Raw genomic sequence first — 26,888 nt, forward strand, 5'->3', positions numbered from 1 at the left:
TCGAGCGTCCCTAAAATGGCGGCCGGCCCGCCCACATACAACTACTGCACCCGCCGCCGCATCGGCTCCGTCGACCTCCGGTCCGCAGAAGTCGGTCGATTCCACAGGGTCAAAATCGGCGCCAGAGGAGGGATCCTCTAAAAAGGGTGGTCGGCACGGATCAACCGCGGCGACACCGTCTAAGCACGCCAAGGCCAGCGGCACGGCTCCGGTTACGCCTGGGACTCCGTTAGTCGGTCGCGTAGTGGACACGGAACCGACACAGGCGCACGGATCGACAGCTGGCACATCTGCGCATCGATCCAAGGACTCTGGGTCAGCGACAACTGCATCGGCGTCCAAACCTAAGAAAGGCCACCATGACGTCGGATCCGAGGGGAAGGTCAAGACATCCTCGTCAGCGCCAAAAGCCACTGTGAGTGAAGCGTCCCCCATCGCCGCTTCGCTACAGAGAATCAGGGACAAGGCCGCTGCTACGTCGGCTCCGTTGCCGTCGCCTCAGACGCCGAAGGACGCTCCGGCAAAGCCTAAGAGTAAGCTTCTCTTCCTTCTGCCGCCGAAAGAGGCTCCGAAGGCCTTTTCCACTAAATCGACGCCAAAGAAGTCGGATTCTTCTACGGCAGGAGCACCTTCAGGTCGAGAACTCGAATCAGAGGACGATTCTGAGCACTTCATCGACGCCAACACAGGCAAATTAACCCTATACAAGAGGAGGATCACTTCAGAGCCTCTGGACTCCTATGTCATCCCACTAAAGAAAAAAGGGTTCCTCAGGACGCTTCTAACCTCATAGAGCCTATCCAGCCTCCTCCAAGAAGAAGCCCTACTCCCTCACCAGAACAATCTGAGGGTGAGGGATATGATGAAGAGGACCAATACACCTTCCCCATCAATGAACCAGATGCACATCCAGATGCATATGATGACATTGGTGACCAAGGCACCCAGAGTGTGGGGCAAGACCCACAACCTTTCAGTGCACGTGCATCCCCAACAGAGGATTCTGCAGGTTTTCATGCACTCATTGAGAGGGCAGCTGCTAATCATGATGTGGACATGCATGCTGACCCGGTTGAAGAAGACTTTCTCTTTGACACCTTTTCAGTCTCTGAGAGGACTGTAAAGACACTGCCTATGCTCAAGGGGGTCCTCAAACATGCTGCGGATATCTTTTAAAGAACCTACCAGGGCGAGAGTGGTCAATCCACGTATTGAAAAAAAGTACAGACCAGCACCTGCAGACCCTGCATACATTCGGGGACAGTTGCCGCTGGACTCCCTGGTGGTCGCCAATGCCCGCAAAAGGGCCAACTCCCAAACAACGGGTGAAGCTCCTCCCCCGGATAAGGAGTCCAAAGTGCTAGAGGCAGGGGGCAAAAGAGTAGCTGCACAGGCTGCCAACTTTTGGCGTATTTCTAATACACAAGCACTCTTAGCACGTTACGATAGGGCGCATTACGACACCCTAGAGCAGATTGTACAACACCTGCCTCCGCAGTTTCAAAAGGGCACAAAACTGCTTATAGAGGAAGGAAAATTGATCTCCAACGCAGCCATCAAGTGTGCACTTGACGCCGCAGACACAGCAGCTAGGGCGATCAACACTAGCGTCATGCTGAGACGACAGGCTTGGCTCCGCATATCAGGGTTTAAACCTGATATTCAGACAACCATCCTTAATCAGCCAGTCAATCCTGATAGACTGTTTGGTCCAGATGTTGACACCACCCTCGAAAAGATAAAAAAGGACACAGAAACTGCTAAGTCCATGGGGGCCCTACAGTCACAACAGTTTCGTGGCAGCAATTTTCGTCGCTCAGGTGCACGTGGAGTCACCAGAGGACAAATGGGTCAACAATCTCAATTCTCAAGAGGTGGAGCACAATCCTCGTTCACAAAACAGAACAAGGGAGGTTACAGAAATAACAGCAACAGAGGTCGCGGCAGAGGAAACAACAGCTCCCGCTCCTCTACCCCAAGCAAACAGTGACTCTCTGTCACTGCCCCCCGACCACTTAACACCTGTCGGGGGGAGACTGCAGCAGTTCCTGCCTGTCTGGAGAAACATCACCACAGACAGGTGGGTGCGACAACTAGTCCAGTACGGTTATTGCCTAGAGTTGAAATCCACTCCACCCAACATCCCGCAAAGGCCTATGTCCGCAGAGCACTTGCACTTATTGCAGCAGGAAGTAGTGGTGATGCTGCAAAAAGGCGCAATCGAGCTCGTGCCGGTGGGAGAGGAAGGCACAGGGGTATATTCCCTGTACTTCCTTATTCCAAAGAAGGACGGATCTCTCAGATCCATTCTAGATCTACGTCCCCTCAACCTGTACATACTATCAGAACATTTCCATATGCTTACATTGCAACAGATTCTTCCCTTGCTAAACCAAGGAGACTTCTTAGCAACCTTAGATCTCAAGGATGCTTATTTCCACATTCCACTACACCCGTCCCACAGGAAATACCTCAGGTTCACTATTCAAGGCAAACATTACCAGTTCAAGGTCCTACCCTTCGGAGTCACCACAGCCCCAAGGGTATTTACCAAGTGTCTGGCGACAGTAGCCGCGCACCTCAGGAGGCAGAACATCCATGTCTACCCCTACCTAGACGACTGGCTCGTTCAAGCCAAGTCGGAACAACAGTGCGCCGCGGACATGTCGACTACCATTCACCTCCTTCACAATCTGGGCTTCTCGCTGAACTACCCAAAGTCGCATCTTCAGCCGGCACATGTCCGGCAGTTTCTAGGTGCGACGATCAATACCCTGACGGCCATGGCTCAACCAAACCAAGTCAGGATAGACAGCATGCAGTCTCTAATCCAGAAGTTCAGACCACAACACTCGCTTCCAGCGAGAGTGTTCATGCAGTTGATAGGCATGATGGCCTCCTGCATCTTCATAGTCCCTCACGCACGGTTACATATGCGCCCGCTCCAGGAGTGCTTAGCGAATCAGTGGACACAGGCTCAGGGGCAATTGACAGACCTAGTGTTGGTTACCAGTCGGGCATACGACTCTCTGCATTGGTGGACTCCACACAACCTTTGCAAGGGCCGACTGTTCCAAAAGCCAGTGCCGCAGATTATCCTGACAACGGACGCATCTCTCCAGGGATGGGGAGCTCATCTGCTCACTTACACAGTGCAGGGACTATGGACGACGCAGCAACAGAAGATGCACATCAACTATCTGGAACTGATGGCAATCTTCATGGCGATCAAGTCCTTCATTGTACATCTGTGCAACAAGGTAGTGTTAGTCCGGACGGACAACATGACCGCGATGTACTACATTCAAAAGCAGGGAGGCACCCACTCGCCACAGCTGTCTCATCTGGCTCAGAGCATGTGGAAGTGGGCCATTCAGAGGAACATTTTCCTCATGGCAGAACACCTCCCGGGAAAGGACAATCAGATGGCGGATCTGCTCAGCAGGTACAGCCATCAAATGCACGAGTGGGAGATACACCCATCTGTCCTCCACCCGTACTTCCAGCAGTGGGGTCATCCGGAGATAGACCTGTTTGCCACAAAAGAAAACGCCAAATGCCAACACTTTGCCGCCAGGTTCCCTCACCCACAGTCGCAGGGGAATGCGATATGGATGAACTGGTCAGGCAAATTTGCGTACGCTTTTCCGCCAGCCCCTCTGATACCGCTGGTCGCAAGAAAGCTAAGGCAGCACGCGATGACTCTCATCCTAGTTGCTCCAACGTGGGCGCGCCAAGCATGGTACACCACGTTCCTCGAACTCTCAGTGGTGCCGCATCAAAGACTGCGCCTCACGCCCAGTCTTTTGACGCAGAACCATGGAGAAATTCAGCATCCAGATCCGCAACAGCTCAACCTGGCGATCTGGCTCCTGAAGTCCTAGAGTTTGGTTACCTTAACCTACCTCCGGAATGCATGGACATCATCAAGGAGGCAAGGAAACCAACTACCAGAGCATGCTATGCTGCAAAATGGAAGCGTTTTGTCATTTACTGTACTGCCAATGACATCAACCCGCTAGATGCATCTATCCATGACATCATTTGCTATCTGTTGCATCTTTACAAGTGCAATCTAGCGTACACTTCCATTCGGATACATCTATCCGCCATAGCGGCTTATCTTCAGAACAGGCAGCATCTCTCTGTCTTCAGAGTGCCTGCCATTAAGGCCTTCCTTGAAGGTCTGAAACGAGTCATTCCCCCAAGAACACCGCCAGCTCCGGTGTGGAACCTCAATGTGGTCCTCACCAGACTGATGGGCCCACCATTTGAGCCACTGCACTCGTGTGAACTCCAGTTCCTAACGTGGAAAGTAGCTTTCCTAATAGCTATTACGTCTCTGAGGCGTGTTAGTGAGCTACAAGCGCTCACAATCCAAGAGCCATTCATTCAAATTCATCCAAATAGGGTAGTGCTACGCACTAACCCAAAATTCCTTCCGAAGGTGGTGTCACAGTTTCATCTCAACCAAACTATTGACTTGCCGGCATTCTTTCAAAACCCACAAACGGTGGCGGAAAGAATGCTCCATACCTTAGATGTACGGAGGGCATTGATGTACTACATAGACAGGACACAACCCTTTAGAAAGACAAAACAACTTTTTGTTGCCTTCGCACCACAACACAAAGGCAACCCTATTTCCAAAGCAGGAATAGCCAGGTGGATTGTTAAGTGCATCCAGATATGTTATCAAAAGGCCAAGCGCACTTTAACGATACCCCCAAGGGCGCACTCCACACGCAAACTGGGGGCATCCATGGCTTTCCTAGGGAACATTCCTTTAGAGGATATTTGCAGAGCAGCCACGTGGGTTACACCACATACCTTTACAAAACACTACTGTGTTGATGTACATTCCAAGCAGCAAGCTGCTGTAGGACAAGCTGTTCTCAAAACACTTTTTCAGGTTTCTGCAGCTGGCACGGGCAACCGCCGCTGATGGAGGGACTGCTATGTATTCTATGCTAAGATATGAATTTAGCAGCCCACATGCCTCGAACTGAATATGCTACTTACCAGTATGCATCTGTTCTTGGCATGTAGGGCTGCTAACATTCATATCGCCCACCCTCCTCCCCGGTGCCTGTTGCAGCTGCAGATATACTATTGTATTCACTTATTAGCATGGACATCCTTTACACTTTTCACTCCATCTTCTGCCACAATGGCGAAAAACAATCTGGGGATGGAGCCGATGCCCATGCGCACTGTAGTCCAGGGGAGGAGCCACCTATCTCAGGATACTTCGAAGACTCTTCCAGGACAACAATGTGCGATCATCCGGACCCAACACTAGGCGGCGATCTAATGCTAAGATATGAATGTTAGCAGCCCTACATGCCAAGCACAGATGCATACTGGTAAGTAGCATATTCATCTTAGAGGGTGCCCTGATCAGTGTTTGGGTCTGGTGCTTACTCAAGGGTGCCAGAGACCTCCGTTTGCTCTACCATGACACTGGAATTCTGCCCCAGTGGCCTTCAGCCACTCCCAAGATGGTGTTTTGTTACATTGGATTTGAAAGAGTTGATGGTGTCTGAGACTCTAGGTCTCTTCGGAATCCACAGTTGAACTGTGTGTTTGGTGCTTTCACGTCTGCCAATATCTCAGCCTGCCTTTACCACCCAAGTTCATAAAATATAGAACCTTCTCTTCATTCTTACATTTTTTAAATAGTATTCTTAGTAAACCTCCCCTTTCCTTTATTTTGGGAGGTTTGAGGTAGAATTAGGGGTGTATAACTATTGCGGAATCATCTACTTGGATGTCCTTATGGTGGACAGTGATACAAGTTTGCGCTGATCTATCGCTTAGCCGTAAGAACAGTTCTTGCCACCATAATGTCCCCGCTCTGCACCCTGGTGAACTAGTCCAGCTTGCCTTTGGCGCATGTTTTCTAGCTGCAGAGGTCCTGCTGATTGGATATCGGTACAGGTGAACCTAGAGTCTAGCCAGGAGGGCTGGGGCGGAGTCAAGCTCAGGTCATTCAAAGCCTGACATGTGCTCCCTGCACACTGGTAGTGCCGACCCTTATGTGTGTTAATTCTGGCCTGTCCTGCTTTTACTGGCATTAGCTTCAAGTTACAGACCTGGGAAGGTGCCCAAAGAGCGACATTTGAGTTGGCTTGAGCCGAGGTCCTTGCCTTTCGGTGCTTAAGTGACATATTGTATAATTTATGCAATCTCTTAAAAAATATATCCTACAGCGCAACATCACCTCGGAATCAAACTAGCATCACCTCAAAACAACTCCAGCTAAACAGAACTCAGCACCACCTTAACACCAGCTAAGCACACCTAACACAACTGCAACAGCACCACCTCACCATGCCTTTCTACCACCGCAGCATCACTAAGCACCACTATAGCATCAATCAGCACCACCACATCATTCATTACCACCTCAACATCATTAAGCACCACCTTAACTTTAGAACATCCAGGAAGAAGTAGTTAGCATTGCAAGGACAAAAAAAAGTCATTTTTTATGTTTAATTCTTTTTTTAATCGGGTCATTCAGTTGTACATAATATCTTCTTGGTTATATACAAGGTAATAAAAATGCTTCTAATACTTTTTTATTATAACTTTTCAACATGCTGCACAGCAGCCACAATGCTCTACAACATACCTTAAAAACATTGGCAAAGCTGCTAGCAATGGCTGAACACTTATAAGGAACCAACGGTGAGACCTATTGGCTATGCCAATGCTTGTTTCCATGTATTTTTGTCAGTGTCTTGTTTTCTGAGTCATTTTCTGAGTTACGCCCTGCTGTAAGTGAAAAAAGATATGTTGGGGTCAGATATAATTAGTTGTTCCCTGCGCTGTCTATGGCTATATCGAAGTTCTGGTAGATCGAGGCCTATTGCAGATACCCCAAAAACAATAGAACCAGCAGGGATAAGGTTTTTCTGTCCATTTACAAGTGAGTCCAGATACTACTCTACTCTTATTCGGGGTAGATCTGAGATTGTGCAGTCATTCTACTCCTGACCCTGGTGATGCTTCCTGCCACACCAGAAAAACTGGCCACACTAGAGACGTAGGTCCAAGTCGTCCTCTTCTCTAGATATCGATGTGACTCAAGCACGGACTCGTCACCGAAGGCAGTGATTTGTCTCTGGCCTCCCAATACCTACTCCAGTCTAACTGCTGAATTGGTTCTAGGAATTGAAGTTTCAGTTGAGTATTCAGCATCTTGTTTCTCGTTGTCCTTGTCGCATCATGATTAGATATGAGAGCCCATGGCAAGGCTGGTTTGCAGGTCTTCAGAGGTACTACCTTTGGCCCTCAGCCCTGGGATGCCTTTGTTTCAGTAGCTTTGCCAATGTGGCTGCCAGTGGTTTCGGCCTCCTGAGAATTTTAAGGAAGACTCTGAAATGGCTCCCTATCAAGGTCTGAAGTATTGTGATTCAAGGACTAATTATCTTGCATTGATTCTGGCTACTCACATTACCCGGGTAGCCCAAGGTCCGTCTTAAAAAAAACTCCAGCTCACCCAGAATGCGGCTGCCTAAATATTGATGGGAATTTCTAAACACAGTCAGCCCAAGCAGCGCTCAAAACCCTTAATTGGTTGGCTATAGATTGTAGAATACAATTCAAGGCACTATGTATCGCACGTCGTGCAAAGCATAAAGTCGGTCCAGATATTCTCCATCAGCTTGTTATCCCCCATCGAACAAATGGGCATCTTGGGTCAAACAATCTGGGCCTTCACGTTGTGTCCAGAGGGCCAGATATGAAGGTCACTCATTTACATATCTTGCCCCAAAACTTTGGAACTCACTACCTACCAACCTGAGACTAGATGAGAATCTTATGAGATTCAGAAAGCAATTGAACACTTACCTCTATTCTTAAACATCTCTAGGCAGTCTCACTTCAGCAAGGACTGACAGCACTGGGAAGCCCGTTTCGGGTAGCCATGCGCTGTACAAGTTATGTCAATCAAATAGAATGTGGGTAGTGCTTGGTGCTACTAATGACTAGGTATGTGATGATGCTTGAGGATGGCCTCTAGCACTCAAGCGAATGACGATTTGAACAAGAACAGCAGAATTCTTTCCAGTGGAGATTCCGGCACCTTCAGTGTGACAAGCATTGTTTCCTTACTCTCCCACACTTGATTCTCAGAGGCGCAGGAGAACAACTCCTCGAAACACTGATGCATTTCCACATATCTGTGGTTCTGATTTTTAGGAAGTTCCTATTAGTAACACCTTGAAGGGAGGGAAAGGCCTCCGCGTAGAGACTGATCACTTCTTCCACCATTTGGGGATGGATACTGATGTTTAAAGGCGACTAGTCAATTCTCAGGAAATTAAATTTTCTTTGTTTTGTGCCGCCCACTGAGAAGTGCTCCTCTATTTAAATAGGCTCTGAGCAAGCACTAGGGCGGGTATTGCGACAGTGGACACTGTTATGTTGTCAGCATTTGTATAGCACACACATACCATTTGTACAGCACTATAGCATGAGCAAACTTTAGGCAGCTTTTCTATTTAGTTTTGATTTTTCCAATTTTTCCAGTGATTGCAGTTTGCTTAGTGAAGATTGGTTTCACCAATGTATTATTTACTAATCTTCATACACTTTTATTTAAACTTGATGGCTCACTCACCCTGCCCATCCAAGTCTTCCATCCGCCTTGCTCCTAGTCAGCACCTGTAAGAAAATACACGGTAATCACTTTGTCAAAATTAGATCGTATCACCCCCTGCAAGGAATTCAATAGTGGGAACCTCCTTCAATATTGCATTTAGCAGGGGCAGATCTGGTGCATGAGGTCGCAATAAGCTTCTTAATAAATAAGCAGTATGAACATTACATCGGGCCAGGATAGACATTTCCATTAAAAACTAGGCAACATCCTTAAATCAGCATGAACCTCCTCTTACGGCAGGTATGAACATTTCCCTACTCAGGAGTAACATTATGTAAAGCAATCACCACACTCCTGATAGTAGGGTCTAACAGTCGCCTGTAACCAACTACTTTCCCCAACCAGGATTTAACTTGGACCAACATAGGCCCCAAAGGTGTCTCTTGGGGCTCCGGCCCAGTTCCAGTACTTTGGAAGGATTTCACAGGGCCAACGGGGCCCAACAACAGTATTCCCCAGGGGAGGGGCGAACTCTGGGCCTCCTGTAGCCTTCCGCCCTCCTCCCTGGGGGTTACCTGGTCTCTTCAGGCCTCCTCGGCCTCTTGCGGCGATGTCAGCAGGCCTCTGGGTGAGAGGGACCAGCTGCAGGCACCGCAGGGTGGCACGGGCCCCGCGCTGATGGGGGGCCGGCCCCGAGGGCGTCACAGCTCAGAGGGGCTCTCAGGCTCTTCTGGAGCCCTCCGATGGTGAAGATGCTGGTTTCCGGGCCTGTCGTGATGTCAGCGGTGTGGGGGACCAATGGCTGTGCGGTGTCTGACGGGGGGGGTGGGATCCAGGACGACGCCCCCATCACGTGTTTGTGGAGGTAGGCTTCAGGGCCTAGCACGGCCCTCTCCTCAGATCGCGGCCTGACTAAGATTTTCGGCAGCCCTCTCCGGGGGCCACCTTGGGGGTGATGAGGTCGGCGCTTCTGAGCCGGTAGAGGCTGCAAACGGCGCCTGAGGCTCTGGCGGGGCTGCAAGGGCCGCGGCGGTGAGTGGGGCTACCAGCGCTTCTCCTTAGCGCTTCAAAGCACAGAGCTAGCAAGGCTTTGCAGCGCTTCTCCTGGGGGCCCAGCACTTGGGTGACAAGCGCTATGGGGCAGTCACAGCAGTTCTAGCAGGACAGGCAGTCTGAGTAATAGCGCTTCTCAGGTACAGCGCCTCAAGGCACAATAGCTTCCAGGACCTCAGCGCTTCTCAAGGGGGCACAGTAGGGGAGCGCTGGGTAGGCAGTGAAGGCAGGACAGCGCAGGGGCTACAGGTGCAAACAGAGGAGGCACAGATGGCACAGCCCAGTACCTGGTTGATCCCCAGTAGTCCTGGTCAGTTAGGTTTCCTCTTGGCGCTTGGTGGTTCTGGCACCCTTTTTGTGGAAGCAGGTTCTTGGTTGCTTGAAGAGAGGGGGGGGGTTTGAGTTGAAGGCTGTTGACAGGTTTCCTCGGCAGGTCACTGTAGGTGGTCCCTGGGTTCCCCTCCCGCCGGGCCAGATCAGTGGGCTAGTTAAGTTTTCCTCACACAACTTGGTGGGCAGCGCCTAAACCCCCGTCACCCCCAGTGGTATAGGTTTCTGACTAGGCCCTACCGCCTAAGTCTCCTGCGTAGGGTCCCCCAGGTCAGTGATGCCCCAACTGACTGGAAAGTTTCCCTCCCTTTTCTTTGATAGTCCCAGGTCAGGTGACCACTCTCTGAGATGGCAGTTGGTGACCACTCCCCTATTCCGGAAGGTTCCAGGAGCTTCCTCACTCTAGCTATGGGCAGGGTAGGCAGGCTGGTATGGCAACAATGTTTAAGGGTTCCAGCCTGCTCCTGGCAATTAGGGTGCTACTATCAAGTCCACTCCGCAGGGGCTTGTGGCAGCCATATAGGTAGGGGAGAGAACCTGCACCTTAGCATTGTTTAGCAATGGGAAGGTGCCCGGAGATCTAAGGCCAACAAGAAGAAGGTGGGGAAAAAATGAGGTAAGGGCAAATAAAAAAAATAGGGAAAGACCACCCTAGGGCTGACAGGTCTTACAGTGTGGTTAATGGAAGCTTACTTTTTCTTCATGGATAGAATATGTTAGTTTATGGTGACAAGGATATGCTGTCGCGGTGGTAACACTTTACCAAGAATGTAGCTGGTGTGCCATGTTATGTACATGCGGGTGATCTGACTTCAGGTAGCCCACATTATATGTTTTTATATATAGACAGAACTCTGAGTGATGTATTGTAGGATGGTAAGTGCTCTTGGGTACATGTCCTATATGAACTGTGAGATTGTGTGAGTGACTGCATTTATGTAGTGCCTACAATCGACAGGCCTCTTGGCTTGTGTGAGGAGATAAGTAGTGTACTACGGGGGATTGCTTGACATTTCTTGGTAATGGATGCGTTCAGTAGTGTTGCGATAGCAGACTTTAAGGTATATGAAAGGCATTTCTATGAGAGCGCAGCAGACGTCCAAAACATCCAAGCCTTTCACTCATAGATATGTAAACTACATAAGTCAATGAAGATACAGCTTTAACTAAAGAAGCTGGTATGCTGCCCTCATTTTCACTTCAAAAAAGGTAGACTGAAAGCTTTGGTAATGGAGTCTACTGAAATACTCTGCCATGGCTGCATCACGCCTCTAAACCATTCTCCTCATGTTTCCACAGTGGAATGCGGGAGCCATATGGAAAACCTCAGAGGGGCAGAAAATACTTGAGAGGGGGTTACTGATAATCTGTAATCAAGGAGAGGGTAGAGTGCCATGTGTGGGGAACAGGTCCCAAAGGAAGTCAGGCCCTGCTGGAAGTACATCAGTAGACTACAAGATGAGGCATGTCTTTTTGTTGAGTTTGTGTATGCTGTTGAGAGCAGTAAGAATATCAGTGGAGTATCCCGTCAGTGTTATGGAATATGAGATGTCCTAAGTGTTTAGCTCAGTTAAAGCCACATATGACTTTCAGATTGTCTTTGTAGTTAAAGAGGGGTTCAGCACCAGGTACACAGTTTTCTGACCATATTGAGCAATTCCGTTATCCTAGGGAGGTGTTTAGTTAGCTACTTGAGGGACGGTCCAAAAAAGACAGTCGATTCCTGAGGTTGGAGACAAGTATTGGTCTCTGGTGAATTAATGTATCCAAAGAAGAAAAAAACAGTTTTTAAACCTGTGAAAAGTGTTTTAAGTATTTTTGGCTCGTTCTATATCATTATATTGCAGTGTGTTTATGAAATGATATTCCAATTGGTTCTCTTAGCTTGCGAATAAATGTTATTCAACCCAGGAAGATGTCACGCATGAGGAAATTGAAAACTATGAACCTGGCCACTTGACAAGCAAAGGGGATTGAACAAAAAAGTCTGTTTCAGACGGCTGAAACGCAGCTGACTGGATAGATGGAGAACGAAAGCTGGAAATGGAAACACCATGGCCACCAGCAGACCAAGCTTGCCAGATGCGCCACTCGGCCTCCATGCAATGTTCAAATACCAGTTATTATGCTTTTTGCAGAACTCAAGAAGCGATGACTGATGTGGAAGATTGTTTCATGTTTTGATGGAGATGTGCAAGAAGGCATGAGCTCTGGCTTAGTTTTTTGTGTATGCAGTGTACATGCACTGGGGAGCATGCGGCTGAGCAGAGGTGCCTGGAAGGTTGGTGGAAGTGAATGCGGCTGTTGATGTAGGCGGGACCTATGTTGTGTAGCGCTTTGCGCGTGGAGTTTGAACTGAGTGCATTTGTGTAAAGGGAGCCAGTAAAATTCCATGAGGTAGGTTGAGGATGAGTCTTGCTGCAGTGTTTTGAATGGTTCGAAGCCTTTTCTGGAGCAGTTTGGTGATTGCTGCTTAGAGTCTGTTACTATAGTCGAGTCAGATAGTTATCAGGACCTGTGTGATTGTTTTCCCAGTGTTCTTTGAAAACCACTTGGAAACATTTTCGCAGCATTTTCAGAATGTGGATATAGGTGGAGGTCACCACTTTTACTTGGTAAACACTAGTTCTGTAGTAGGGGATCTTTGTGTGTAGTCATAATCTAGTGAATAGTCCTGCCCATGTGCGTGGACCCCGGAGCAATCAAAAATAATCTCTTAAGTCGTCAAAAAATGCAGATCTGCACAGACACTTAAGAGAGAATTTAGAGACAGATAATGCAGCCTATATCCACAGGCTACACTGTCCAGTACTTTACTAGAAATTCCACCAAAAACCCACAAACCGCACAGCCTGTCCAGTTTTCTCCACAGAGAAAAACTTTCCTTTACCAGCAAAAGCCTCTGGAATGATAGAGAGGAAAGAGTGGACAGACAAGCCCCATAGGCTAGCAAAACAAACAGAAGAAACCTGGTCAAAGTTACTGTGAGTATGCCATGTTGAGTCTGAAACCATGAATCCATTAATAACACTGTAGTGATAGCACTGGGCTAGAAAAAAATTCGCACTGCACTCCATTGGCATCACTAGTGAGTCACTGTGGTCAAAAATTATATCTACAAAATCCATCTTTGCATCATTTCCAGGTGCCTTGATCAAGAATTGGATTTATGATACATTTCGCACGTGACGATACTCCACCAGATGGGTGGGCTGATGGGAATTTTTTCTAGCCCAGTGCTATCACTACAGTGTTATTAATGGATTCATGGTTTCAGACTCAACATGGCATACTCACAGTAACTTTGACCAGGTTTCTTCTGTTTGTTTTGCTAGTATAGGGGCCTAAGTTGCCTCGGTCGTTAAAATTGCCCTTCTGACCCTCCCCCACCTTATTTTTTCAAGCCCCATAGGCTGCCATTATGTGGCTCAGAACAGGATACTGTGCCTTTAAGAGAACTTTCCACAACTCTCTCAGTATCCCAGAATGCACAGCAGGTCCCTTTTACTTTCAGTTCTTTTTTCCGTCTCCTGCAAGCAGGATCCTGGAGCATTGAGCTCTCCCTTTTAAGGGTTTATTTAGAGATTTTTTCACTTTTCAAGTGTGTGAGTGCTTTCATTTGAAGTACTTTGGTGCTTTCTTCCTTGTGTGTGTCTTTGAGCACTCTCGTATTTGTCAAAATGCCTGCTTTGTTTGACAAATGCCCAGAGTGTTTGAGGAAGAAGGCCAAGTCGGACCCACACGAGGTGTGCATTGTCTGTCTTCCCTCATCTCATGTCCCGGAGGAGTGTGACATTTGCCAGAACTTCTCCACCAGGACCCTGAGACAGAGGATGAAGATCAGGCTCCAAGGCCTGGAAGAGAGAAGACTGAAGGCACAAGGTGGGTCTGTGCATACTCCATCTGCCCATGCTGAGGCCTCTGGGGGGCTCCTCAGGGGCAGGAAGACCAGCAAACGTCCCCGTTCTCCGCCGGCGTTGATAGCATCGACGACAGAGTCGAGAGGGATGACAGCAGTCTGTTCCCCGTCTCCTCAGGGCGCTGGGTCGAAGCGGCGTCGAAGTTCGATGTCGAGGAGACTGACTATGCCGCCGTCGAGATCACCGTCGTCGAGTAATCGACGTCGAGAGAGTTCGGCCCGGTGTCGGCGCTCGCCGTCGAGGCGATACCGCCGTTCACCGTCGAGGAGACGCTCGGCGTCCAGAAGGCGTTCGCCGTCGAGGAGAAGGCGTTAGACGTCTGGGAGGAGACGTTCGAAGACGGTCGCCGTCGAGGAGACGTTCGACGTCCAGTCGAGACTCAACGTTGAGACGATGGCGCCGGTCGACGTCGAGACGGCGTTCTTCGACACCAAAGAAGCGCAGAAGGAGTTCTGGCGACAGGAGTCCCTCTGGGTCCGCTGGGGCGCACCGGCGACGTTCGCCGATAGGAGTCACTGCCTCTCCATCGCCTCTGCCTAAGAAGAAGAGGGTGTCACCGGGCTCGGTGTAATCCGAGGTATATACACCTCCTAAGCTGAGGTCGCCTTCTCCTCCTCCTCCCTTGCCCAAGGAACCTCCGCCGCGGACTCCCACTCCGCCTCCACCACCGCCTCCTCCTCATTCTCATCCTCTGCTTCCGCATTATGGACCGCCTACGGTTCCGCCGAGGACGGCTTCACTACCACGGTACCCGACGCCGCCTAAGGGGACTCCTCAGCCGAGGCTCCCGGTCAGGCCGCAGTCGCCTACTCCTTTGAGACCTGTGAAGCATCCGAAGCCGAGGAGATCGCGCTCTCGCTCCGGCCGGAGGGAGGGATCGCGGAGTCGTCACCGGTCGTCGACAAGATCAAGGCGACGCCACAGGAGGCGCTGATCGAGATCCCACACGAACTCTTCTGGGGCCAGGGACTACTCGCCGACTATCGGAATCCCCTGGGACGAGGGTGTCGCCAGTTGACGACCTCTTCTCATTCCAAGATGTTCTGCTGAGGGGTGCGGCTAAGTTGGGCATCACGGTGACGGTGCCCACGACGTCCGTGATTTTCGAGACGCTACATAAAAAGCACCTGTCTCGGCCGTTGCTGCCGCTAGTACCAGGATTGGTAGAGCCCGCAAAGGAGTTGTTTCTCACTCCAGCTGTGACGAAGGCGGCTCCCTCCAGGCTCCTCAAGAAGTACCGGGTGCCGATTCGGACCCGGCTTTTCTCAGGATGGATCCGACGCCGGACTCTGTCATAGTGACGGCAGCTAGGAAGCAGCATGCCACCACCCCGTCGTCTACAGATAAGGAGAGCCGCTGGTTAGACTCGGCAGGCAGGCAGGCAGGAAGGTCTGTGGGACGGCGTCTACTGCAATGAATGCTGCAAGTGCCGTGGCTTTGCTAGGGCGATACGAACGAGCCCTATGGGAGTCCCTCCAGCAATTTGCTGAGCTCCTTCCTCGAGAGAAGAGGACTTTCAGGAGATTCTGAATGAGGGGCTGTTTGTGTCGAACCAAGTCATCAGTGTGGCTGCTGATGTCTCTTCTGGCGGCGCATGGGTACTGCCATGGTGTCGACCAACTGCGCCATTCTTGGCTTCGCCTTACATCCCTCAAGCCAGAGGCTCAAACGGGTGGCCAACCTGCCTTTCTCGGGGGAAACCCTGTTTGGCAAGCATGCGGACGACGAGATGGCCCGCATGAAAGCGGAGGCCGAGACCCTGACGGCTGTCGGGTTGGAGAAGCCCAAGGACAAGAAGACCTACAACCCATTCCAGAGACGGTACGGGGCGCAAGGCCGAGGGCGAGGGCAGGCTTTGGGACAGCAGCAGCAGTTCCGGAAGCCCTTCCCGAAGCGCCAGAAGGGTAGAGGCGGCCAGAAGTCCGCAGCAGCGAACAAAGGCCCAGCTGGGTCTCGACCCTGAGCGGTTACTTCCCCTACATCCGTTACCCGCTCCGGTGGGGGGGGGCGTGCAATTTTTTCTGGCAGAGTGGAGAAAAATTACTCCGGACAAGTGGGTGCTGAATATTGTTTGCAATGGATACAGTTTTCAGTTCTCCAGCAATTCCAACGGTCCGCTCGCAGTTGCAGCTGTGCGAGCTCCAGGCGGAGGCCGATATCCTGTTAAGGAAAAGGGCGATAGAAGACGTACCTCTGTCTCAAAGGGGAAGAGGTCTGTACTCCCGGTTCTTTATGGTTCGCAAGAAAGACGAGAACGAGTTCAGGCCCATTCTGGATTTGCGACAAGCAAACAAGTGGATTCGCAGAGAAAATTTTTGCATGCTGTCGTTTCATCAGATTTATCCTCCGCTGCAACAGGGTGACTGGCTATGTGCTATAGACCTACAGGATGCGTACTTCCATGTGCCCATTGCACACAAACACAGGAAGTTCCTGCGATTCCAAGTCGGCGCCAATCATTATCAGTACACAATACTGCCATTCGGGCTGAAGTCTGCGCCCAGAACATTCTCGATGTGCATGGCAGTGGTAGCTGCACACCGGAGGAAGAACAAGGTGTTTGTCTACCCGTACCTGGACGATTGGTTGATCAAGGCCTCCTTCTCGGAAGCTCAAGCGCACTTCCAGAAGGCGTGCCTTCTCTTGAACAAGCTGGGGTTGCACATCAACATGTCCAAGTCTGTCCCGACTCCGGTCCAGTGCATACAGTACTTGGGAGCCTCCATCAATACGCTGTCAGCAAGCGTGTCTCCTTCGGAGGAGAGATGATTATCACTCCTTCAGAAGGCTCAGGCTCTTAGGACCGCTCCATCTACAGCAGTGAGGACGGTGTCTTCTCTAATGGGGTCTAGCTTCTAGCCAGAGGACTGACGATAACGGCTACCCATCTACCAGTTGTGCAGAATGTTCAGGCGGACGCACTGAGCAGACTGATTCAGGAAAACCACGAATGGGCCATAAACGACGAAGTACTAGGAGAAGTCTTCGCAAGGTGGGAGACTCCAGATGTAGATCTGTTTGCCACCGCCGAAAACAGCAAATGCCGAGACTTCGCCTCCAGGTACTACCAGCAGGGAACGCTGGGGAATGCGCTATGGATCAACTGGTCGAACAGCTTTCTGTACGCTTTTCCACCCATTCCCCTGATTCCGGCGGTGCTCATCAAGCTGTCCCAGTCCAGGGCGCGGATGATCCTGATTGCCCCGGAATGGTCAAGGCAGTGGTGGTTCACGGACCTGCTTCACCGGTCTCTCCTTCCTCACATACGGCTGCCGTTCCGGCCGGACCTTCTCATGAAGTTCGGGGGGCAGATGGTGCACCCCAACCTCTTGTCTTTGAGTTTGGCGGCATGGCTCCTGAGATAGTGCAATATGGCCATTTGAATCTACCATAAGATTGTATGGACATACTGAAGGAGGCTAAGCGACCTTCCACTAGGACTTCCTATGCTTACAAGTGGCAGAGATTCTGTATCTGGTGCAAGTCCAAGAACTATGATCCAACGACATGTAAGGAAGATGTCATCCTTCCGTATCTTCTACATTTGGCGCAGTCTGGCCTTAATTTCCATTCCATTAAGGTTCATTTCGCTGCGCTGACTGCCTACAGGAAATGCCCTTCACAGACTTCCTTCTTCCAGATCCCTGTGATCAAAGACTTTGGAAGGCTTGAAGAAAGTGTTCCCTCCTGTCCGGCTTCCTTCGCCTTCATGGGAATTGAATGTGGTGCTGTCCAGATTGATGAAGGTGCCTACTGAACCTATTCATAAGGCTTCGTTGCAGCACCTGTCCTGGAAGGCGACGTTCCTCGTGGCCATCACATCGGCCCGCAGGGTGAGTGAAATTCAGGCGTTATGTTGCCAAGAACCTTATACTGTATTTCATGCTGCTAAGGGTGTTATGCGTACTCACCCTAAATTTCTTCCATGGTATCTCTGATTTCCATGTTAACCATACCTTTACCTACGATCTTTCAGAATCCTTCATCTCCAGCGGAAAGGTCTCTGCATTCCATGGATGTCAGGAGGGTGTTGAAATTTTATCTGGATGAAACCAAAGATATTCGAAGGTCAGACCAATTGTTTATCAATTATGGATCAGTCCGGACCGGTCTTGCTACCTCAAAACAGTCCATCTCGAGGTGGATTGTGTCCAGTATACAATTGTGTTACCAGAAGGCTAATAAGACCTTAGGGGGTATACCTAAGGCTCATTCTACATGGGGCAAAGCTGCCACGACTGCTTTGCTACGTAATGTTCCAATTGCAGAAATCTGCAAGGCAGCCACTTGGAAGTCGGTCCATACCTTTGCTAAGCATTGCTGTCCGGACACTGATGCCAGGACAGACGCTCAGGTTGGGCAGGCTTCGCTGCGAAATCTGTTCGCACAGTAGTGGTGTTATTTCTCTTCTCTCCACCGCCGCTTTGGTGTGGGGATGGGCTTGCCATTCTATTCACTAGATTATGACTATACACAGAGATCCCCTACTACAGAAGGAGTAGTTTCTGTCCTGTAACTCCAGTTCTGTAGTGGGGGTATCTCTGTTATAGTCCTAAGCGCCCGCCCTCCTCCCCGGTGGAGAAAGATATTCATGTAAGGAATGCTACAGGTCTGGCGTGTTACGCCTTCAAAAAGAACTGAAAATAAAAGGGACCTGCTGTGCATTCTGGGATACTGAGAGTTCTGGAAAGTTCTCTTAAAGGCACAGTATCCTGTTCTGAGCCACATAATGGCAGCCTATGGGGCTTGTCTGTCCACTCCTTCCTCTCTATCATATACTCCGGTAGTGCACTGGATGTTAAAATTAAACTGAAGTTACTATTTTCCCCTTAAAATCATGTCTTGTGTTTCCCACATGTAGATTCTAATAATGCAAAGTGGCATTTCGCGTATTTTAGAATCCCCTACACTTCAGGATTCGGTAAGAACACGTTACCATGTTTCTCCAATTAAGTGACTAAACACTTTTTTAAGTGTTAGACTCCATGAATATGGTGTTAAAAGTGACATAAAATAGGCATCAAAAGTAACATGTTTCCTATATTTATTTTGGTGTCTCAACAGAACCCCCGACGAAGGAACACATAGTTCCGAAATGCATCGGGTTATGTTTTGAAGTGTATTGAAAAATTTCTGATTGTATAATTTGTAATTTTGAAATAACAGCGGTTATGAATTGCCAGAAATGAAAACTGATTTTGTTTAAATGAAAATGTTTACCATTGATTACAATAAATAATGGAATACCTCTTGAAGTTGTTGCATGTCGGAGTCCTAGCTGCTCACAGGGGCTAGGCCACTTTCCAGCTACACTTCATAATAGCAATTTTCGTTGGGTATGTAAGTGCAGTCAAGAGATTATGTACTAATTCTCCATGCATTATCTGCATCCCGTGGGATGTAAGAAAGCCTCTTTCCTTCCAGAATAGGCCAAAATCATGAACCACTCCAAAAGCATAGCGGCTATCCGTGTAGATGTTCACACACAAGTCAGTGCTAAGTTCACACGCTCGTGTCAAAGCTATTAGCTCAGCTGCTTGAGCCGACTTCTGAGGTATGAGAGTTGTTTCCACTACTGTCTGAAGTGTTGTAATTGCATATACAGCTGAGGTCGTGCCATCTGGTAACTTCAAACAGGACCCATCAACCCACAGTTCCCCATCCACATCTGGAAGGGGCGTATCTTGTAAATCGATGCAACCCTTTGTCTGTTCCTTAGTAAGGAATATATATTCGTGAGGCTCTTTTGATTGAGACTCGGTTACAGGATATGGCAACAAAGTGGCTGGGTTCAGTGTCGCACATCTCTTCAGGGTAATGTGAGGTGCTAACAGTGTCAATTCATATCCTGTCAGACGAGCACTAGTTAAGTGTTGTGTCTTAGTCTGATTCAAAAGGGCATCTACTGCATGGGGTACTAGCACCAACAGTTTGTGAGACAAACTATCCCTTCACTCTGACGTATGGACACAGCTGTTGCGGCAACTGAACGAAAACACCCAGGCTATGCACGAGTAACAGGATCAAGAACAGCTGAAAAGTGTGCGCAGGGACGCTGCTTATCACCATGTGTCTGTACTAAAACTGATAATGCACATCCATCTTTCTGGTGTACATAGAGTGTAAAAACCTTTGTGTAATCTGGAGTGCCTAACACTGGTGCAGAACAAAGAGCTTGACGTAACTGTCGAAAAGCATTCTCACATTCATCTGTCCGTGGAAGGGGCATTGGAGTATCTTTCGTCAAAAGGGCTAGCAAGGGTTTGACAAATTGAGAAAACCCTAATATCCATTGCCTACAAAACGAGGTCAGACCAATGAATGCACGGACATCTTTCTGAGTGGAAGGTACTGGTGTGCCTAAAATTGCTTGTATGCGATCTGGTGTAAGTGCACCTCCTTAGACAGAAGGTGACCTAAGTAGGTTACCTTCAGTCTACAATATTGCAATTTCTTTCGTGACACTTTATGATGGTGTGTAGAAAGAAAACAAAGCAAAGACAAAGTACACTCCTCACATAGTTGAGGCGTATCGGCTGCCAACAAGATGTCATCGACATATTGTATGAGAGCCACTCCTTCAGCCAAAATAAAGGAATCAAGTTGTCGTTTTAAGGCTTGAATATAAATACTTGGACTCTCAGTGTACCCTTGAGGAACTCTGCAAAATCTGTATGATCGATTAGTCAAAGTGAAACCGAACAAATATCGGCTATCCGGATGAATAGGAATCGAGAAGAAAGCATTCTTCAAATCGATCACAGAAAATGTAGTCGCTGTTGGGGGAACCAAAGTAAGTAGTGTTGTTATGTCAGAAACCCCAGGGTACTGCGGTACTACAATCTTGTTGACTTCCCTCAAATCAATGATGAATCTGTAAATCCTAGTGTCCGTATCTTTTTTCAAAATAGGAAGAATAGGACTGTTGCAAACATTGTAAGGAACTTCTTCCACAACCCCCACTTTAATCAAATCATGAACAATGCGTGTAAGTGCTTCTTCTCCTTCTCTAGAAATTTTATACTGAGGCAGTCTTGGCAAAGAAGCACCCTCCCTGACATTAATATGTACTGGCGGAATAACCATTTGCCCTACATCGGTGTCTGAAGTAGCCCACAAAGTACTAGGAAGTGAAGCTAATGCATTGTCCTCTTTAACAATGCAGGATCTCTCAATCACGGGGTAATTGTCATTCAATATAACCCGTACTCCTTCCAGAGAACATCGTATCGTAGCCCTCAAATACAATACTTGAGCATATCAAGACCCACAATATTGTCTGGTGTGTTCGGAGAAAGCAAAAATGGACATGGAGCAGTGAACTTATCAACATGGAATGCGAGTGGTTGTGACAATGGGCTAAGGGAAGGCGTTCCATCGAACCCTATCGATGTAATGGTTAAGCCAGACAGGGGAGCCCTTGGAACCAATTGTTTAGATAAGGCACTACGAGTAGCTCCTGTATCAACCAGAAACTGATCAGTAGAACCCGAAACATGTGCTGTAACATAGGGACCCCTCTGATCTACTGGAACTTCAACTGATTCCTTACCCAACCTAGGCAATCCTATGCAGAATCTTGAATCTCAGACGGCACATAGTCGGACATTTGGTATTGGTTCCTTCTATCAAAAGTGTTAAACCCATCCTGCCCACCTGTATTGGCATCAAACCTAGCACGATCATTTGTGCTTCCTCTAGGCCCTGAGTATCCTGAACGACTTCTCATTTGTCCCCGACCACGTGGACACTGCTGAGGACGCAGCACTGGACAATCAGAAATCCAATGTCCAAATTTCTTGCAGTACGCATACTGGTCAACAGACAAATTCGAACGAGTATAGGAAGGAAAGGACAAACCATAAGGTCCACGTCTATCATTACCTCTAGAAGGCGGACCATAAGCCTGAGCTAACATAACCTTTGTTTTCAACTCTTTAGTCTTTTTATCCTCATTACCCTTCGCTTCTCATTCCTGGCGTTCATAATACTGAGCCATAGTCAAAAGAGAAACCGGAGAAGAGGTATTCCATGAACTCTCACAGGCCTTTAGGCGACTAGCTATTCCTGGCAAAAGGTTTGCGACATATTTATCGACAAACAGATGCATACCCGTGTCATATGTCAATGACTGGCCACTAAAATCGTGGAATGCCTCCTCAAAGCGTGTAAAAAAAATCTGAAACCAATTCATCTGCCTTTTGCTTACACGACGCTAATACAGTCCAATCTATCTTTTTAGGGGGAATAATCGTCTTTAACTTAACTAATGTAGCTGTAGGGAGATCGAAAATCAATTTACACGGTTTCTGTGCGGGCTCCCGCTCTACATCCATTTGTTCTAACTCTTTCAATAAAGCCCCAAAAGTTGCACAATCGTTTTATTTATTTTAAACATTTATAAAGCGCTTGACTCACCCCAATGGGGTATCTCCGCGCTGAGGACAAAAGCGGTACAACACAATGGGGGAAATAGAGCTAGAAAAGATGAATCTTAAGCTTTTTCCTAAAGGCCAAATAGTTGGTATTCAGGCGAAGATCTATAGGCAGGTGGTTCCATAACGTGGGGGCAATGTAAGTGAAGGATTTACCTGCGAGTCTGGATTGCCTGATACGAGGAACTACAAGTAGGCCTTTTCCTTCCGAAAGCAGTGTGCGAGATGGAATGTGTTTGATTAACTTTTCGACCAAATAGCTAGGAGCCATCTGATTACGGCTGTTAAACACAAGGCAGCACACTTTAAAGAAGATTCTCTTTTGAATAGGAAGCCAATGTAAGTTGAAGAGTAGGGGAAGAGATGGAGTCCGCCTGGGAGCACTAGTCACCAAACGGGCAGCCGTATTTTGCACCACCTGCAAACTTTGTAGATCAGAGTCTTTAGCCGAGATCAGCAAAGCATTGCTATAATCCAAGCGTCTAAGAACTAGAGCATGGATTAATGTTTTCCGAGTATTAATAGGCAGAAAATGAAAAATCTTGCGGAGCAAGCTCAACGCATAGAAGCAGGATTTTTTAGTAGCTGCTATGATCTTCCAGATTAAGGTCTCCATTTACTAAGACCCCTAGGTTTTTAACGACAGTCTTTGGAATAGGAGCTGTGCCTAGTTCTTCTGGCCACCAACTAGGGGACCAGCTGGTAACAGCATCCTTGAAGAATATGGTTTCTGTTTCCCCTGCATTTAACTGTAGGAAATTACTCTTCATCCAGGAGGAGATCGTTTTCATGCCTTCCAAAAACATGTTCTGGATGTTGGGGGTGTATTTATTGTAAGTAAAAATCAATTGCGTGTCATCCGCATAGGAAATTGGGGAGAACCCAATTTTCCTAAGAAGTGCTGCCAAAGGGGCGACATACACAATTGAATAAAGACGGGCTGAGGCATGAGCCCTGAGGCATCGCTTTCGCGACATGGCTGATCTTAGATTTAAAAGAGCCTAGGTTCACTGTTTGTGTTCTGTCTGTCAGGAAGTCGTGTATCCAGCTCAAAGCAGTGCCATGGACACCTATAGAGCGTAATCTTTCCAATAATATCAGGTGAGAGATTGTGTTGAATGCAGCGGATAGGTCAAGCAGCACCAAAATTACTGCCTGACCTGCATCCGCTAGCACTCGAATGTCATCCGTCACTTTTACCAAAGCAAGTTCGGTACTATGTCTGGGGCGAAAGCCAGATTGAGAATAGTCCAGACAATTATTGGATTCCAGATACGCTGATAAATGAGTGTTCACATGCTTTTCTTGCAATTTACTGTATAGAGGTAGCAAGGAAATCGGGCGGTAATTAGTTATGATATCCGAGGCCAATTGGACTGGTTGGAGCATGAATTAATATCATTAGCCCCCTTAGCCTTAGTTATACGCTTTCCAATATTTAGTAATTCCTGTTTGGAGTAGGCAAGGTGTTGTGTGGAGCTTAGGTCACTATCTATGGAGGGATATGCAGGGGGTCTGGCGGTGGCCTGGCGCGGACTGGCGCAGACGGGCTTGCCTTTGGCGCGCTGTCGGCACGCCAGCTGCGCGTCGCCCAACACATCGATTTTAAAGGGTGAGAGCGGATGATCAACTAGAACGCTCACCCTTCCGCCGGAATTGTGTATTTCCAGAACCAAAGAGATAGAAAGAATCTCCCTCCACAACAAACGAGCGGCGCTCGCTGTGGACCGGGGAGAGTTAGACCAATGCAGGTAAGTTTAAAAATCAATTAAGAAGCCGCTAGGCCAATTCTCGAAATATCAAGGTTAAAAATAGCGAAAAGCGAAGCAAGTCAAAGGTTGTAACATTCATACCCCCAAGGTTGGAGCGCGTCCGCCATCATCAACTTTACGCACAGTTCTCCACATGCCAGGCGGCAATATCAATCCAAAAAACAAATCAATAGCAGGCAAAGTCATGGTACAAGAGCTAATAGCCCCCTCAACTTCTGCGCAAAAATCCAGCAGCTTTTTATGAGGATCAGGCAATGCATTTTTAAGGGCCATAACATCCGCTCTATTCCAAGGAGTGTAAACCCAATTATAAATAAAGTAACCCTTTGCATCAATAGAAGTCTTATCATCACTCTTACCCGCTCCTTTAGGAGGAACATACAAAGGTGCGGCTTCCCGCATAGGTTTCACATGAACTATCATAGTCTTATCTGTTCCGAAGATGGAAGCTTGTGCCACGCCGGTCTGAGATGTTTGTGCACCTGCGTCTGCTGCCTTTTTCTCCTCTCGAAAACGGACTGCCTCAACACGTAATTTAGCAATTGAAACAAAACAACCTAGGTACTTAAATGTAACACTTGTCAAACCTAATATTGCACAGAAGGAGAGGTTACAAAAGGTATATACTCAATATTTATTGAATTCTTCATGAAAAAACAAGTATTACATATTATCAGTCACAAGTTAAAATTTATCACAATTCATATTAAAAACATAAAAAGCAAATAACACAACAATAAAAAGTGGCAAGATAAATCTCGACGCGCGTTTCGGCGACCAGCGCCTTCTTCTGGAGCAGCCACGTATATCCTATACAATAAAGAAAAAATATAAAACCGGAATAACCACATTAAAATCCTCATATACTAATCAAAAAATACATATACAATGTCTAAACAATTAGTCTCAAACCTATTTATAGCCTCTCAATTTTGACAAGTTTACACATATTATTATGCGCCCTTGTTACGGGCTTTCATTTCCATGGACCCTCGATTTTTTGTTAGACCGATAATTAATGATTCATAGAAAAGGCTAATTCGGGGAACAATTTTGCAAATATGCATTACGTGGGGGGGGGGGGGGGAAGAAAAAAATACATGGGGTTCGAATGGAACTTTTGTTTGAATGACAAGGACCTCCTCCGGGGGCGTCAGTTTAGTTGAGTAGTATTAAATTATTTACGTCAGTTTAGTTAGATAATGTTAGATTGCCTTAATAAATCGATCATGGCACTACAGTGATAATATACGTTCATAGACCGATAAGAAGTCCAAAAGATGCTAAATGATATAAAAAACTTCAACATGTATATCCTTTGTCCAACCTCGTGCCGCTGAATCTAGCAGAAATTTAAAACTAAGGCGTTACTTTAAATACTCACGTGTTGACTTCAGTGTAGTAATTATTGTATGCTATATCTTCGCCACAGGTCAGTAAGTTATTCACAAAACTGCAAGGAAATGTCAGAATTACTTCACTAATGATTTATTACCAGCTGATAGGCGACATTCTAGCCATGACCTTTAAGGTGATATATTTATTTACCTAATTTCGTATCAGAAAAGGAGGTAGGGTCCTTGTCGGTCTGTGTTTTATATAGGACGAAAGCGCCTCTACGGCTTACTGTTGGTGAGAGCGGTTGCTGAGGCCACGCGCTCCCCAGGCTTCTAATTTTAAAACTTTTTAAACCTGACATATCGCGCTATGTGTAAATATTTTGTGTATTGTGCTACTGGGTGAACTGTTGAGTGGAAACAATTCTCCTACCTGCCTCAGATCGCCGCTCCTCGGCGCAACGCGTTTGTTTGCACTTTTTATGCTCTTTGGCTCTAGGCACCGATCCGCCACGGCTTGTGCCGATTGCAGCGGCGGTGACCATACGAGCACGAAACCCCTCCTCCGCCCCCTCATCCTCACTTCCGCCCTGCTGGCCGACTGGCAGGTCAGCGGGCTAGTGGTTAGAATAGGCATTAAAAGCATCACGCAGCCGGCATTCGGTGCTTACTGTTGGTGAGAGCGGCTGCTGAGGCCACGCGCTCCCCAGGCTTCTAATTTTAAAACTTTTTAAACCTGACATATCGCGCTATGTGTAAATATTTTGTGTATTGTGCTACTGGGTGAACTGTTGAGTGGAAACAATTCTCCTACCTGCCTCAGATCGCCGCTCCTCGGCGCAACGCGTTTGTTTGCACTTTTTATGCTCTTTGGCTCTAGGCACCGATCCGCCACGGCTTGTGCCGATTGCAGCGGCGGTGACCATACGAGCACGAAACCCCTCCTCCGCCCCCTCATCCTCACTTCCGCCCTGCTGGCCGACTGGCAGGTCAGCGGGCTAGTGGTTAGAATAGGCATTAAAAGCATCACGCAGCCGGCATTCGGTGCTTACTGTTGGTGAGAGCGGCTGCTGAGGCCACGCGCTCCCCAGGCTTCTAATTTTAAAACTTTTTAAACCTGACATATCGCGCTATGTGTAAATATTTTGTGTATTGTGCTACTGGGTGAACTGTTGAGTGGAAACAATTCTCCTACCTGCCTCAGATCGCCGCTCCTCGGCGCAACGCGTTTGTTTGCACTTTTTATGCTCTTTGGCTCTAGGCACCGATCCGCCACGGCTTGTGCCGATTGCAGCGGCGGTGACCATACGAGCACGAAACCCCTCCTCCGCCCCCTCATCCTCACTTCCGCCCTGCTGGCCGACTGGCAGGTCAGCGGGCTAGTGGTTAGAATAGGCATTAAAAGCATCACGCAGCCGGCATTCGGT

The sequence above is a fragment of the Lissotriton helveticus genome, chromosome 4_2 (genome assembly GCF_964261635.1).
Source record: "Lissotriton helveticus chromosome 4_2, aLisHel1.1, whole genome shotgun sequence".
Lineage (NCBI taxonomy): Eukaryota > Metazoa > Chordata > Amphibia > Caudata > Salamandridae > Lissotriton > Lissotriton helveticus.